Source organism: Lygodium microphyllum, chromosome 14 (assembly GCF_053477565.2).
Source record: "Lygodium microphyllum isolate KBCC chromosome 14, Lygodium_microphyllum_v1.1.10, whole genome shotgun sequence".
NCBI classification, from domain to species: Eukaryota; Viridiplantae; Streptophyta; class Polypodiopsida; order Schizaeales; family Lygodiaceae; genus Lygodium; species Lygodium microphyllum.
Window position 1 is genome coordinate 32,358,858 of NC_141148.1, and position 17,834 is coordinate 32,376,691.

Consider the following 17,834-nt stretch of genomic DNA (forward strand, 5'->3'; position numbering starts at 1 on the left):
TACCAATTCCCATGTAGCATTTGCTTCCAAGGCATCCATTTCTTCATCCATGGCTTTCTCCCATTTTTCTTTTCCCATGGCTTGCTCAAAAGAAGTGGGTTCTGGTTCCTGTATCACTTTGACCATATATGCATAGTGAATGGCTATAAATCCATCATATTTCAGCCTATCCACAGGATACCTAGCTCTCGTAGACCTGCGCAAAGTAGGTTCACTCCTAGGTGCTCTCAAAACATCCCTGGTCTTCCTTACTCCAGGTGTAACAATAGAAGGAATACCCAACTCATCATCAATGCTCTGTTCTGAGCCACTGGATTCACCATCCACATAAGAGTGACCTGCATTCACATCAAACATGGGCTGGTCAACCTTCTCTTTTTCTTTTTGTGATACCTGCATACCACTATCTGCATTGCTTTGAGAAGATTCTCCTGATCTCAATCTACCTGTCCATGGCGAAGAATGTGAACCACTGCTAGAGGACGCTCCAGGTCCACTAATATTTTGTGACTGCTGCTGTGAATTCTGTGCAGCATTACCATTTTGTGCATCTACATCATCAATCACATTTACTGGTTTATACCAGCTACTCATCTCATAAAAAACAATATCTCTGCTCACTGTAAACTTACTAGTAGAAGGGTTATAGCATCTATACCCTTTTTGCTGCAGAGAGTAACCAATAAAGATGCACTTCTCAGCTTTTGGATCCAACTTGGATCTCAACTCATCTGGCACATGTCATAGGCAATGCAACCAAAAATTTTCAAATGAGAAATATCTGGTTTCCTACCAGTATACCTCTCCTCTAGAGTCATCCCATGTATAGCTGCAGTGGGAGTCCTGTTCATTATGTAGACTGCTGTAGCAACTGCTTCAGCCCAGTAAAAATCTGGCAAGTCTTTTTCATTAAGCATGGCACGAGATACCTCTCCAATATGCCTATTTTTCCTTTCTGCAATTCCATTTTGTTGTGGGGTATGACTGCATGAATATTGCTGCTTTATGCCATGCTCCTGCAGGAACCTTGCAAACTCATTTGAGAAGTTCTCTCCCCCTCCATCTAACCTTAGGCATTTTATCTGCAGGCCTGTTTCTTTTTCAACCATAGCTTTAAGAGTTTTGAAATGCCCAAAAACTTCACTTTTCTTTTTCATTAAATACACCCAAACTTTTCTGCTATAGTCATCAATAAAAGTGACAAAATAATGACAGCCTCCAAGAGATGCAGCTTTAGTAGTCCACACATCAGAGTGGATTAATTCCAATGGCTTCTCACTCTCTTGAACATGTCTAGGAAATGGTTTCCTTGCCTGTTTTCCAAACTGACATGCTTCACATACCTTATGCATTTCTGCAACCTTGAATTTGGGCAATCCTGCAACAATATTTTGGGCCTGCATTGATTTAAGTCGCTGTATATTAACATGACCAATGCGTTTATGCCAGATATCAATATCTGCAACTACACCGGTCCCATGTGCAAACATTGCTACACTCAATTCAGACATGTCTGCATCCAATGTAAACATTCTGTCCTTCTTCTTTCCTTTTGCTATCAAGCGCCCTTTATTTTTCATATCCTCAACAAAGCATCCATGAGGATTAAATCTGACCTGCAAGCCCTGCTCAACCATTTGACCAACAGAAACCAGATTCTTGGTGATATTCGGGACATGAAATACATCGGATAGGTATTTCTTTTTCCCATCCTGCATAGACAAGGGAATTTTTCCAATCTGCACAATAGGATGTGTAGTATCATCACCAGTCTCCACAAATCCTGGTTTTTCCATTTTCCTTGCATCCTCCATCCATTCTGCATGACCTGTCATGTGGTTTGATGCACCTGAGTCAACATACCATACATCGTTGCTTTCTTCTGCACTTCTCACAGAATTGTTCATGTGCTGTACCATAAACAAATGCTCATTTCTGTCATCACCCTGTCTACTAGAAGATGCATAATTCCCTTGTTGCAATTTCCCATTCATGATGTCATTCTGCTTTTTATAGCAGTCTTTAGCCATATGACCCATTTTACCACAGTAGTAGCATTCAACATTGGTGTTTGCATTTTGGCCTCTTTGCCATCCACCACGACCTCTTTGGCTCCCCCTGCCTCTAGAGTTACCACGTCCTCCTCCATAGGACTGGTTTTCTTGATTTTGCTGCATATTCTGATTTCTACCACGGCCTTCAAATCGGCCTCCTCTACCTCTGCCTCTACCTCTTCCAGCATTTGAGTAGAAGACAGTTTCTTTTGAAGTTCCTCCTGAAGAAGATGCACCACCATTTCTCTGCTCCTCAGAAATTAGAAGAGCAATCAACTCCTCAAAATCAGGAAATCTTTCACGAACTGAAATGGATGTCCAAAACTGTGTATAATCCTTTCCTAGACCATTCAAGGTCACAGAAACTAAATCATCATCTTCCACTGGCGACCCAATGGAAGCAAGTGCATCTACAATCTTCTTCACCTTCATGTGGTAGTCGTTGATGCTCATATTTTCTCTTTGCACATTGTGCAACTCTTGCTTGAGCTGCATTTTCCTGGCTTGCGTATTTGTGCTATACATTTTTGACAAAGTATCCCATGCCTCCTTTGGCGTACTTGCATCCTGAATATGCACAATCATAGAGTCTGAAATGCTGATAGACAGCCAGTACATAACTTTCCTGGCTCTCTCATGCCATGCTTTAAATGCCTGCATTTGCTGTTGATTGGGAACATCAGGAAGAACTGGTTCTTCTTCATTTCCTGCAACAAATTCCCAATATCCTTTTCCCATAAGGAAATTCGTCATTCTAAACTTCCATGCTTGGAAGTTGTTCTTGTCAAGCTTTTCAGTTATAATCTGTGAAAGAGAATCAGACGCCATTACAGAACACTGCAAAAAATTCTGTCACTGCAAAAAACACAGGTTCACCCTCACAAGGGCAAATATGCAAAACTGGCGAAAGTGGTATTTGACCACACAGTCACTTCCTAGTGACGATTTTGCATAAACAGGAACCAATGATGATTCTGTAACTCCCAATGTCTCTGCACATAAGCATACGATGCAATTTCTGTGGTAACTTTTCACCGACCTGTAGAACAGTGGTCGCATAGCATAAAACTGGGCCTTTTTTTGAGTGCGTGCAGAAAACTTCCGCCTCCAAAGCAGGCCCCGAAATGGCCTCAAATCAAAAAAACAAGGTCGCCGAGGGCTAAAGCCCTCGCCCGCAGCATATACTGCCCTCTTGCTTCACCGCGAAGGGCGTCTCAACCTGAGACAATGCACTCTTGCAATTTCCGGCTGTGCTACCTGCAGAGATCTGCTCCCAAAACAGAAAATGAAAGCAACACTGCTCCTCTTACCAGAACACCGCGAGCTTGGCTTGCTTTCTTGAGCTCCTTACCACGAACAAGGCTCTGATACCATGTCAAGATTGTGGGAGAGAAGGAAGGAGTCTCACTTGTAGCTTTCTTGCTTGCACAATGGGGGAATACACACAGAGGTGGAGGCTGAAAATAGTTTTCCTCTTCTTAGTTGTGTAAGCCAAAAAGAACTCTAATACAAAGAAATAGAAGAACCCTATATATGGGTCTCAAACCAAACTCAACTAACTAAGGTGGCATACTAACTGAGCCACGAACTAGAGTAGATAAGGATAGCTGTCATGTAGCTATTATTCATGGGCGGTGTACTAACCACGTCTGCAACTGACAAGTCGGTGACATAAATACACAACGGTCACCCTGGCATATCACGAGTGGAGCTCGATATCTCAACATAGCCAATGATAGAGCTGAAGTAGAGGACAAAGCAGGAATCGTAGAAGAGGCTGAAACTAATGCTAAAGTATCTCCCATCTTGAAATTTATGCGACGCTTTCACGTCGAGTTCATCAAAGATGTCGAAGGGTTTTCGAAAGCAAAGTCGCGACCACAGAGGACCTTGACTAATTTCAGAATAGAAGATCAATCAAGCAAGATCACAATTCAATTTGAAAGAAGGTTACCTCAATTTCGGATAATGGCCCTATAATCAACTTGTTCAAGCCTTTTTATGGACTATTCCTCACAGCTTGAGATAATCTCCTTGTGGTGGCTTTAACTGTTTCAGTAATGCGCTTGGTCCCCACCTCAGAAGCTGGGAGTGATTTGCCAATCTTCTTCTGCAAAGAATCTGAAATAAGACTTCCTTTTTACGAATGCTCCTCCTTTTTCAGTAGTAAAAGTTCATCAAGTTTTGGATTGTAGACAACTCCCATGGTTGGTATTTTCTGAATGGTTAAACCAATTGATACAATATGATATTGAGATTATTATCACCCTTCATCGTGCGAGATGATATTCAGATTATTATCACCCTTCAATGTGCGAGATTCAGGGAGGAGTTGACGTTGCACAGAATCAGAGTCATCATCGCTCAGATGATCGGAGGGAAGGCTGGGCAGCATGCCGGGGCTAAAAGTGAAGGGGAAGGAAGGAAGAACAGAGGTATGAGAGAGAGGAAGATAACAATAAGTATAATTGCTGCACCTATTATTCCGTGTTAGATGCAGATGGCGAAGTGCAGATCATTATCATCATCATGATGAATCACCCAAAGAGATAATGTACCAAGAGAGAAGGAACTGTTTGAAACACAGACGAGGAGATTCTGATCAATACTGGAGGATCTCAAGTTCCCCACTGAGCACAAAGTAGGTAGGCAGCAAGAACGGAAGCATACTAAGCACTGCCATGCTTTTTTACTTCAGGTTCTTCCGTTTGATGCAGCTTTCTCTGGTCTCCCTCGGCCATGGTTGATGATTTACTCCCTTCTCAGCTATGTCGACTGAGAGAACTTCTTTTGCTGCGTTCCATCGTCCTTAGTTCTTCCCCCTTTCCTGTCAGCAGAATTTTACGTTCCCTCTGGCTAATCGTCATCTTCTATAGGCTTCGTCAAGCTCCTTCATCTTCACTTCGAACTTCTTCAATAGGCTTGTCGAACATCATCACCTCTGGTTTTTCTTCTTCCGCTTCGTCGTCACAACAATTTGCAATTTTTCCCTGTTGAACTCCTGCCTCCGAGAGTACAAATCTCCTCCTTGAGTCATTCCTCCCTATTCGAGCTCCAAAAAAAACATCTCCTGCTTTCTTTTTTTCGTCAGGAAATGAGTGCTCTTTTTTCCCCAAAAGCTTGAAACAGGGCCAAGTCTTCCCAAACGAACAAGCAACCGCGTGCGCTCTGAAAAGAAGCCTCTTTTTTTCTTTCAGAAAAGCGGCCTTCAATTTCAGGTTTAGACTGGCCAACATATGCACCATTGTCTTCCAAATCGTAATTGTGCCATGTTCCAATCATGATTCTCTTCATAACCCTGTATCATTGCAGTCCAAAACACGACATCTTTAGAAGGCAGCTTTCTAAACATATATTGGCCTTCCACAACTGCTCCACATTTACGATATGTATCTGTTAATGTATTGGCCACAGAACAATCCATTTCCAAGCCTCTCTTGTCAATCTCGGCATGCAGTTTATGACCTGTCTCTAAGTCTCCTACATCACCGCAAGCTTTCAAAGTGAACAAATATGTCACAGCATCAGTAGCTTTGCCTTGTAGCTGCATTTGATGGAGACAGCATAGAAGTTCCTTGTTAAACCCAAATTCAGCATATCTAGCAATCATTGCTTTCTATGAGACTGCATCTTGCACTGGTAATTGGTCAAACACTAGGCGAGCATCTGCAAGCAACCCACACTTTGAGTACATACACACCACTGTGTTTCCCACACAAAGCTCCCTTTCTAATCCCCATTTTGTTGATTCAGTGTATAACTGTTGGCCTGTTGGAATGGAGACTATACTGGCACAAGATTTCAAACTACACAAAAATTTGCCAGCATCCAAGGATAGGCCTTCTGAAACAGATCCAAACTTCCCAAACGTATCCACCACTATGCTTCCAAACTTCTCTCCACTATACTCGCATGCAGAAAAAAAATGTAAACACAATGACTAAGTATGTACAAAGTAACAAATGTCACACATACAATGTGACAAAACTTTTTGGTGGATTTCACACCTCGGATGCGCAGCAGTACGACAACGGATTATGCTATAAGATCCGAGATACACGCCCTACTTTCTTATATACTTAAAAATATATGGTGAATATTATGCTGACGCAGAGAGAGAATAGATGAGAGAAAAGAAAGATATAAAGAGAGAGAGAGAGAGAGAGAGAGAGAGAGAGAGAGAGAGATTGACAACACACTAGGGACTATAAGATGGGCCAGTCCCCCCCTTGTGGAGTTATATTATTGACAAGGAGCAAGCTCCTCCGTTACACATAAACCAGTTCTTACTTGTAGATCTTGGGAACAAGATCACAGTTCCTTGCACAGTAGATAACCGCGGCTAACACTTACACAACTTGGAAGTTGGAACCTTTTGATCCTTCTTGAGTCTCTCCTTCTCTCCTACACAATATGTGTAGGAATATCCTCTTGGAGCTTGATTTCAATAGAGCTTCCGCAGCACTTGCACCTTCTCTCCTACACAATATGTGTAGGTGTCTCCTCTTGGAACTTGATTTTGACAGAGCTTCCGCATCACTTGTACCTTCTCTTCTCCTCTTGGATACATGCAAAGTGATGCTTCCTTCACCTCTTCCACACCCAAGGAGAGCCTCCTCTTTTATAGGCTTCAAGATCTTCTCTTCTTGGAGAGAGACTTGAGTGCCAAGATTGGAAAGGTTGATATTCATGAAAGATGTGATTGTTTTAGGACAAATATCTATCTGTGCATTTCTCGGATGGATAAATGTCCAACACGAGAGTTGTGGATATCGTCGTTTTCGATAAACTTCGTGGGCTATTTTTAGAGATCGTCTTTCTATCATATGCTTATGACTACACCAAATGTTGTGATGCTTGTCAAAACAGATGGGAAAGCCTACCAAAACCAATGCTATGCCCCTATTGCCCATCCTTTCCCTAAGGCCATTTTGAAAGGTGGGGAATCAACTTCATTGGCCACATCGATCCACCAACTAGAAGAAAGCAGACTGCTACATTTTGGTCTATACGGATTATGCTATAAGATCTGAGATACACCCTCGACTTTCTTATATACTTAAAAGATATATGGTGAATATTATGCTAGCATAGAGAGAGAATAGATTAGAGAAAAGAAAGATGTAAAGAGAGAGAGAGAGAGAGAGAGAGAGAGATTGACAACACACTAAGGACTAGAAGATGGGCCAGTCCCCCCCCCCCCTTGTGGAGTTATATTATTGACAAGGAGCAAGCTCCTCCATTACACATAAACCAGTTCTTACTTGTAGATCTTGGGAACAAGATCACGGTTCCTTGCACAGTAGACAACCGCGGCTAACACTTACACAACTTGGAAGTTGGCACCTTTTGATCCTTCTTGAGTCTCTCCTTCTCTCCTACACAATATGTGTAGGGATATCCTCTTGGAGCTTGATTTCAATAGGGCTTCCGCATTACTTGCACCTTCTCTCCTACACAATATATGTAGGGGTCTCCTCTTGGAACTTGATTTTGATAGAGCTTCCGTAGCACTTGTACCTTCTGTTCTCCTCTTGGATGCATGCAAAGTGATGCTTCCTTCACCTCTTCCACATCCAAGGAGAGCCTCCTCTTTGATAGGCTTCAAGAGCTTCTCTTCTTGGAGAGAGACTTTAGTGCCAAGATTGGAAAGGTTGATCTTCATGCAAGATGTGATTGTTTTAGGACAAATATCTATCTGTGCATTGCTCGGAGGATGGAAAAACGTCCAACACGAGAGTTGTAGATATTTCCGTTTTCGATAACCTTCATGGGTTGTTTTTAGAGATCATCTTTCTATCATATGCTTATGACTACTCCAGACGTTGTGATGCTTGTCAACGGATGGGAAAGTCTACCAAAATCAATGTTATGCCCCTATTGCCCATCCTTTCCCTAAGGCCATTTTGAAAAGTGGGGAATCAACTTCCTTGGCCACATCGATCCACCAACTAGAAGAAAGCAGACTGCTACATTTTGGTCTTTATGGATTATGTTATAAGATCCGAGATACACGCTCGACATTCTTATATACTTAAAAGATATATGGTGAATATTATGCTGGCGCAGAGAGAAAATAGATGAGAGAAAAGAAAGATGTAAAGAGAGAGAGAGAGAGAGAGAGATTGACAACACACTAGGAACTATAAGATGGGCAGTTCCCCCCTTGTGGAGTTATATTATTCACAAGGAGCAAGCTCCTCAGTTACACATAAACCAATTCTTACTTGTAGATCTTGGGAACAAGATCACAGTTCCTTGCATAGTAGACAACCGCGGCTAACACTTACACAACTTGGAAGTTGGAACCTTTTGATACTTCTTGAGTCTCTCCTTCTCTCCTACACAATATGTATAGGGATATCCTCTTGGAGCTTGATTTCAATAGAGCTTCCGCAGCACTTGCACCTTCTCTCCTACACAATATGTGCAGGGGTCTTCTCATGGAACTTGATTTCGACAGAGCTTCCGCATCACTTGTACCTTCTCTTCTCCTCTTGCATATATGCAAAGTGATGCTTCCTTCACCTCTTCCACACCCAAGGAGAGCCTCCTCTTTTATAGGCTTCAAGATCTTCTCTTCTTGGAGAGAGACTTGAGTGCCAAGATTGGAAAGGTTGATCTTCATGAAAGATGTGATTGTTTTAGGACAAATATCTATCTGTGCATTTCTTGGATGGATAAATGTCCAACACGAGAGTTGTGGATATCGTCGTTTTCGATAACCTTCGTGGGCTATTTTTAGAGATCATCTTTCTATCATATGCTTATGACTACACCAAACGTTGTGATGCTTGTCAAAACAAATGGGAAAGCCTACCAAAACCAATGTTATGCCCCTATTGCCCATCCTTTCCCTAAGGCCATTTTGAAAGGTGGGGAATCACCTTCATTGGCCACATCGATCCACCAACTAGAAGAAAGCAGACTGCTACATTTTGGTCTATACGGATTATGCTATAAGATTTGAGATACACCCTCGACTTTCTTATATACTTAAAATATATATGGTGAATATTATGCTGGCACAAAGAGAGAATAGATGAGAGAAAAGAAAGATGTAAAGAGAGAGAGAGAGAGAGAGAGAGAGAGAGATTGACAACACACTAGGGACTAGAAGATGGGCTAGTCCCCCCCTTGTGGAGTTATATTATTGACAAGGAGCAAGCTCCTCCGTTACACATAAACCAGTTCTTACTTGTAGATCTTGGGAACAAGATCACGATTCCTTGCACAGTAGACAACCGCGGTTAACACTTACACAACTTGGAAGTTGGCACCTTTTGATCCTTCTTGAATCTCTGCTTCTCTCCTACACAATATGTGTAGGGATATCCTCTTGGAGCTTGATTTCAATAGGGCTTCCGCATTACTTGCACCTTCTCTCCTACACAATATATGTAGGGGTCTCCTCTTGGAACTTGATTTTGATAGAGCTTCCGCAGCACTTGTACCTTCTGTTCTCCTCTTGGATGCATGCAAAGTGATGCTTCCTTCACCTCTTCCACATCCAAGGAGAGCTTCCTCTTTTATAGGCTTCAAGAGCTTCTCATCTTGGAGAGAGACTTGAGTGCCAAGATTGGAAAGGTTGATCTTCATGCAAGATGTGATTGTTTTAGGACAAATATCTATCTTTGCATTGCTCAGATGGAAAAACGTCCAACACGAGTGTTGTAGATATCGCCGTTTTCAATAACCTTCATGGACTGTTTTTAGAGATCATCTTTCTATCATATGCTTATGACTACAGAAACGTTGTGATGCTTGTCAACGGATGGGAAAGCCTACCGAAACCAATGTTATGCCCCTATTGCCCATCCTTTCCCTAAGGCCATTTTGAAAAGTGGGGAATCAACTTCATTGGCCACATCGATCCACCAACTAGAAGAAAGCAAACTACTACATTTTGGTCTATACGGATTATGCTATAAGATCTGAGATACACCCTCGACTTTCTTATATACTTAAAATATATATGGTGAATATTATGCTGGCACAAAGAGAGAATAGATGAGAGAAAAGAAAGATGTAAAGAGAGAGAGAGAGAGAGAGAGAGAGAGAGAGAGAGAGAGAGAGATTGACAACACACTAGGGACTAGAAGATGGGCTAGTCCCCCCCTTGTGGAGTTATATTATTGACAAGGAGCAAGCTCCTCCGTTACACATAAACCAGTTCTTACTTGTAGATCTTGGGAACAAGATCACGGTTCCTTGCACAGTAGACAACCGTGGCTAACACTTACACAACTTGGAAGTTGGCACCTTTTGATCCTTCTTGAGTCTCTCCTTCTCTCCTACATAATATGTGTAGGGATATCCTCTTGGATCTTGATTTCAATAGAGCTTCCGTAGCACTTGCACCTTCTCTCCTACACAATATGTGTAGAGGTCTCCTCTTGGAACTTGATTTTGACAGAGCTTCCGCAGCACTTGTACCTTCTCTTCTCCTCTTGGATGCATGCAAAGTGATGCTTCCTTCACCTCTTCCACATCCAAGGAGAGCCTGCTCTTTTATAGGCTTCAAGAGCTTCTCTTCTTGGAGAGAGACTTTAGTGCCAAGATTGAAAAGGTTGATCTTCATGCAAGATGTGATTGTTTTAGGACAAATATCTATCTGTGCATTTCTCGAAGGATGGAAAAACGTCCAACACGAGAGTTGTAGATATTTCCGTTTTCGATAACCTTCATGGGTTGTTTTTAGAGATCATATTTCTATCATATGCTTATGACTACTCCAGATGTTGTGATGCTTGTCAACGGATGGGAAAGTCTACCAAAATCAATGTTATGCCCCTATTTCCCATCCTTTCCCTAAGGCCATTTTGAAAAGTGGGGAATCAACTTCCTTGGCCACATCGATCCACCAACTAGAAGAAAGCAAACTGCTACATTTTGGTCTATATGGATTATGTTATAAGATTCGAGATACACGCTCGACTTTCTTATATACTTAAAAGATATATGGTGAATATTATACTCGTGCAGAGAGAGAATAGATGATAGAAAAGAAAGATGTAAAGAGAGAGAGAGAGAGAGAGAGAGAGAGAGAGAGAGAGAGAGAGAGAGAGAGATTGACAACACACTAGGGACTAGAAGATGGGCTAGTCCCCCCCTTGTGGAGTTATATTATTGACAAGGAGCAAGCTCCTCCGTTACACATAAACCAGTTCTTACTTGTAGATCTTGGGAACAAGATCACGGTTCCTTGCATAGTAGACAACCGCGGCTAACACTTACACAACTTGGAAGTTGGAACCTTTTGATCCTTCGTGAGTCTCTCCTTCTCTCCTACACAATATGTGTATGGATATCCTCTTGGAGCTTGATTTCAATAGAGCTTCCGCAGCACTTTCACCTTCTTTCCTACACAATATGTGTAGGGGTCTCCTCTTGGAACTTGATTTCGGCAGAGCTTCTGCAGCACTTGTACCTTCTCTTCTCCTCTTGGATGCATACAAAGTTATGCTTCCTTCACCTCTTCCACACCCAAGGAGAGCCTCCTCTTTTATAGGCTTCATGAGCTTCTCTTCTTAGAGAGAGACTTGAGTGCCAAGATTGGAAAGGTTGATCTTCATGCAATATGTGATTGTTTTAGGACAAATATCTATGTGTGCATTGCTCGGATGGAAAAATGTCCAACACGAGAGTTGCATATATCGCCATTTTTGATAACCTTTGCAGGTTGTTTTTAAAGATCATCTTTCTATCATGACATATTTTAAAAATGGATTCACCATGTCTATTTTAAGAAAAGCAGATTTTCAAACTCGACTCTTAACTTATGGTCCATGCAACCACCTTGAGCCATAGATAAGGAGAGTTCATTAGATTGCCTTGGGCCTCAACCTTAAGATTGACTTCCCACAAAAGCTTGTGTTATCTTAGACCTTAGAAAGAGAAAATCACTTCTCTCCTCACTTCTAGAGGATCACGTCTCTTGTCTTTCTTAGTGAGAGAATTACCTCTCTCGTTTTTCTTAGTGAAAGAATTACTTTTCTTCTTAGTGCATTAAGAGAGAAAAAACCTTAAACCTTGAGTCATAAGGGAGAGGATGACCCCAAGTGAATGCAATGCTCATTTCACACAAGTAAACGTTCCCAAGCGTCCCCGAATGCACACATAAATACATGTACACAATGCTAATGCACTTCCTCTTCTTAAAACTCAATCCATCTTCATTTATGTGTAACTCCTTGGTTCTTATGTACACTCTTACACTTGGCAAATACTTCCCCCTTCATAACTTGTATTGCATGTTCTAGATATCCCCGTCACAGTGCTTTGATCACCCTATTAAGTGATGCACTAGGAATACTCATCTCTAAATGGTCTCATGGCCATGCTAGATCATCATCAACACTTAAAGAAAAGTGAGTCATTAGTTTATTAATATAAATTACTAAATAGAGAATAGAAAAGTGAGTCATTAGTTTATTGATATAAATTTACTAAATAGAGAATGCGCAATAAGCAATCAACTTAATGACATCCCTTTGGCTTCTAAATAGTTGATCTCAACTGTAGAGGGAATGCATAGTCCTTAACAATATCTAGAAAGTCTTGTAGTTCTCTCTCAGTCATAAATTGAGCGTTCAATGGGGGATAATTCTTAAACTTAACTAAATACTTCCATAATACCTTACCTGATCTTAGAGTATTGTCGTGATGGTGTAAAATTCTTTCATGCACAAGGAACTCTTCTATTTTTTCTATGCCATGTAAATCTTCCTTGATTGGTTCCATTGGAGGTTCTCCAATATAGGGACATAGTAAACTTATATGGAAAGCATTATGAATGCTCCAATGACTTGGTAGATCCAAACAAAAAGTCACATCATTTATCTTATCTGTGATCTTGAAAGGGCCATAATAGCGATTAGAAAGCTTAACATGTCAGACATAATAACCTTCAGTCGGGCAAGTAGCCCAAGACGGCCATTAATTAGTGTGTTACTCTATCTAGGAATATGCGGACAAGATTCTGTAAAAGGTCCCTGAACATATTCCTGACTTTTTGCAAGTGTATAAAATTGTCATGGGCTTAAAAGAAACCTTAAGGCCACTTGTCAGGAAGGAGAGATGTAAAACCTTGAATGAGACAGTGGAGCTTGCATTGGTCCTTGAAGATGGAAAGGCCCAACGATTTCCTTGGACTAGAGGTGCACGCCCTATCTTTACTCCTATAGTTGCATCGAGTGCTCCTCGTGCGAAGGACACTAGAGAGGTGCATATGATCAAGACGGTGTCAGGTACCAAGAGGAAGGTATTTGCTATGGCTAAGAGAGCCTACAATAAATCCATGCTCACTCCACAACAAAGGGAGAAAGCAATGAGAGAAGGACTCTATTATGGATGCCTGGGGCAGCATAAATTTAAGGTTTGTCCCAAGAAGGCAAGAGTTAGTGCTCAAATGGTGCTTAATCCAATGCAAGATGTGGATAAGGTGAGAGATGACCTAGATGAGTCACCTCCACATTACTTTGGTTATCATGAATGGATCCTAGCCGTCACAATAATAAAGAAAGTACCAACTGTGCTAGATGCAGTGTTATCGCCTAATGCACAAAAGGGGTACCAATTTGCTGCACTGAGCTCATTGTAATGAAAGGCATAATGGCAGGATGCCCTGTGCATATTTTATTTGATACGGGCTCTTCACATAATGTTATTAGCTCTAATCTCGTCAAGAAGCTAAAGCTCAAAACACCATATTGGGGAATATGGGAATTTTCTATAAGTTTGGGACACGTGGTCAAATCTTTGGGTTTGTCATAACTTGAACACTATAACTCCAAATCAAGTGCTCTATAGCTCAATAGTGTCCATTTTTCAAGCGATTTCTACTAATAGGTCTCATCATATGGTTTTGATAAACTTATGGACATGTTATCCGGGTGCCACCTTTTTAGTATTCAAAAAATGGGAATTGGGAGATTCCCAAACTCACTAATATTGTGTTTCAAGTCTACCCCTTCAGAATATAGTTATTCAATAGAGCTAGCTGATGGGATGGGTACAGAGATATGGGATTAGCAAGTTGTTGACCTTTCTGTACAGATCCAGTCCTATGAGGGCAGATTGGATTTTGAAATTACATGGCTTGCAAGATGTTGAGCAAGCAGTGGCATGCAAAGAAGAGACCTATCATTGACTTCTCTTCTCATATTTATCAATTTGAGCACGAGGGCCAACGATTTGCGGAGAACCATATCTCCAAAAAGCGAAGATTTTCTCGATGACCAAGGCACTCAAGATTGATTGTAAGTCTCTTTACTTTTGTTATATTTTAAATATTTCTTAAATGTGTGTCAAAGGATGACACGCATAAAAGTGGAAGTTCCATAAGTATCCCTTTGGCCTTATCAAGTAAAATAAGAGCCCAAATTTTTTATGTATTTAAATGTGAACTACCTCTTGGTTTACCTCCTCGTAGGAATGTGGAGCATAGGATTGAGCTCGTCCCAGGAGCTAATCCAGTTGTTAGACCCCCATTCAAGATGAGTCTACAAGAGGATAATGAAGTCGGTAAGGTGGTGGATGAGTACTTAAGCAAAGGATTGATTAGACCTAGCTTTTCACCCTTTGCAGCCCCTGCTTTACTTTAAAAAATAAAGATGGTTCTTTTCGAATGTGTGTAGACTACAGGGCTTTAAATAAAACAACTATTAAGCATAGATATCCTATGCCTCGTATTGATGATCTCTTGCATGCTCTAGGTGGTGCTTCTATCTTTAGTAAGATTGATTTAAAAAGTGGTTATCACCAGATTAGAGTAAGAGATGAATATATTTTTAAAACTGCTTTTAGAACAAGATTTGGTCAATATGAGTATTTGATTATGCCTTTTGTTTAACAAATGCTCCTGCTACTTTTATGATGTTAATGAATGATTTACTAAAACCATACATGGGCAAGTTCATTGTAGATTTTATTGATGATGTGCTTGTGTATAGTAAGAGTATCCATGAACATGAGTCACATTTGGTGACAGTCTTTGAAACTTTACGGGAAGCAAAACTCTATGCCAACCCAGACAAGATGATTCTATGTTTTAGCAGAGGTAGAGTATTTAGGTTATATTGTATCTGCCAAGAAGGTTGTTATGATACTTAGCTGGCCGACACCCCAAAATGAAATAGCTTTTCATTCCTTTTTGGGATTGTCAGGATTCTATAGGAGATTTATATACGCATACTTGTATATAGCTGCTCCTATGATAGATTTATTGCAAGTTATGGTGCCCTATGTGTGGACATTAGTGCAACAAGAAAGTTTTAAGGCTATGAAACAAGCAATTTCTATTACCCCTGTTCTCAAGATAGCTAATCCTAAGAAACGATTTGTTTTAGAAACAGATGCAAGTAGCATCGCGATAGATGTAGTCCTTAGACAAGAAGGCAGGCCTGTAGCTTTTGAAAGCAAGAAGCTTTCCCCAAGCCAATAGAATTGGCCAGTTCATGAACAAGAGCTTTATGCTATTGCTCATTGCCTTCAAGTTTGGCGGCACTATTTATATGGTGCAGATTTTAAAGTTTATATAGATCATCATATCCTTAAGTATTTTTGTAGTCAACCAGATCTTCGAGGGCGCCAAGCTCGATGGGCTAAAATGGTGCAAGAATTTCATATGGAAATTCTATACAAGAAGGGTAAGGATAATGTTGTTGCTGATGAATTATCTCATATAATGTATCAAATGAGCTTTACAATTTAAGAAAGCTCATTGCTTCAATAAATAAAGAAAGCACAATTAGAGAACTCTTATATGGCAAAAATTTATCAGGCTAGAATGAGACTCTTTGATTAGGGATGGACCAGATACTTCTATTTCATTACCTACTGTTATTTTTTATAAGGCAAGTTCATTTAAGAACCTTTCAATTGAGAATGGGTTTCTTAAACGAAAAGGCAAGATCTATGTTCCTAGTGCACGGGAACTACGAAAGAAAGTTTTGTTTGACAACCATGATGTGCCTTGTGTAGGACATCCTGGCATTGATAAGACCATACAGCTTGTTAGAAGGACATTTTAGTGGCCAAAGTTGGCCAAGGATGTTTTCCAATATGTCCAACAATGCTTTCAATGTCAAGTTAATAAAGCAGAAAGGGTGAAGCCACCAAGTCTGCTAATGCCATTACAAATTCCAGAATCTAACTGGAAAAGTATTTTCATGGATTTCATTGTCGGCTTACCTAGAACCCAGAGACAAAAAGACACTATCCTAGTGATAGTGGATCACTTTAGTAAAATGGCTCATTTTATAGCCACTCGCAAAACTGTGGAAGCTCCAAAAGTTGCAGATTTGTTTATTGATCATGTGTTTAGGCTGCATGGTCTACCTACATCCATTGTGTCTGATAGGGATGTCAGGTTTATTGGTCATTTTTGGTGTCATGTCTTTGGTCGTTTAAATGTGTTTTTAAACATATCAAGTGGTGATCACCCAGAAACAGATGGTCAAATAGAAAAAGTCAATCGGATACTAGAAGACATGCTGAGAGCATATGTATATGATAAACAAATAGATTGGGATACGGATTTGTCTTTGTTAGAATTTGCATATAACAACAGACCTCATAAGGTGACAGGCTTGTCTCCTTTTGAAATAAATTATGGAATGAATCCAAGTTTTCCTAGTATAGTAAGGTCAAATGAGAAATGTCCAGTTGCAGCAGAATTTATTACTAATGTACAAGCTAATATTAAAATTTCTCAAGCCAATTTACAACAAGCTGCTGATAGGGCTAAGCATTTTGCAGATAAGAAAAGGTCAAGTAAGATCTTTGAATTAGGAGAAAGAGTTTTTCTCCAAGTACCAGCCAAGTCATCTAGTTTATCGACTCGCAAATGTCCCAATTTATCTCCAAGATATTGTGGATTGTGGAAAATTATTCAGAAACCAAGTGATGTAGCTTACTGATTGGAACTTCCTCCTGGATGCCGTGTTCATCCAATGTTTCACGTTAGCAAATTAAGAAAGTATATCTCACGTGATGATAATCTAATTGATGGTATGGTACCTTTGTAGGAACACGATTCAGTTGTTGACAAAGAACCAGACAAGATACTACATCGGAGAGAGAAATAGTTGAGTAATCATACTCTCCATGAGTATCTAGTTGCTTGGAAGGATCTACCAGTTATATTGATGCTACATGGGAATCAGAAGCGCTGATTTGACGACACTTCCCATCACTAATCATTGAGAATAATAATTTTTTGAAAGGGGGCCATTAATTAGTGCGTCCCAGAAAAGAGCAAGAAGTGCCAAGGTCCAAAGCTCGGGGGATACCCTCAAATTTCTTGCTAAATTGGGCAAGACTTGTCTATTTGGGAACACCGGTCGGGTGCACCATGAAAACAGGCCCTAGAGACCCGATTAGAAGGTGGGAAGAGAGTATATTTGGTTGGGAGGTGAGTAAGACACACAAGAAATTTTCTTCTCTCCCTCACATTGTTGACATTAATAACCTTTGCTCAGGCAAGTAGCCCAAGATGGCCATTAATTAGTGTGTCCCGGACAAGGGCAAGAAGTGCCAAGGTTCGAAGGTTATTATGTCTAACATAACCACTTTACCCTTTTGACCTTTCTGCTTCTTCAAGCAAGCCTTCTCAAACTTAAGAAGAACATATTGTCCCAACTTGAGATCTAACTTACGATGATGCTTATCACCTTCGCATTTATGCTTCTCTTGTATCCTTTGGATAGCAGCTTTTACTTGAGTGAAAGCTATATCAATGTCTCTAACAAACTCATCTGCTTGCAAAGATCTTATCCT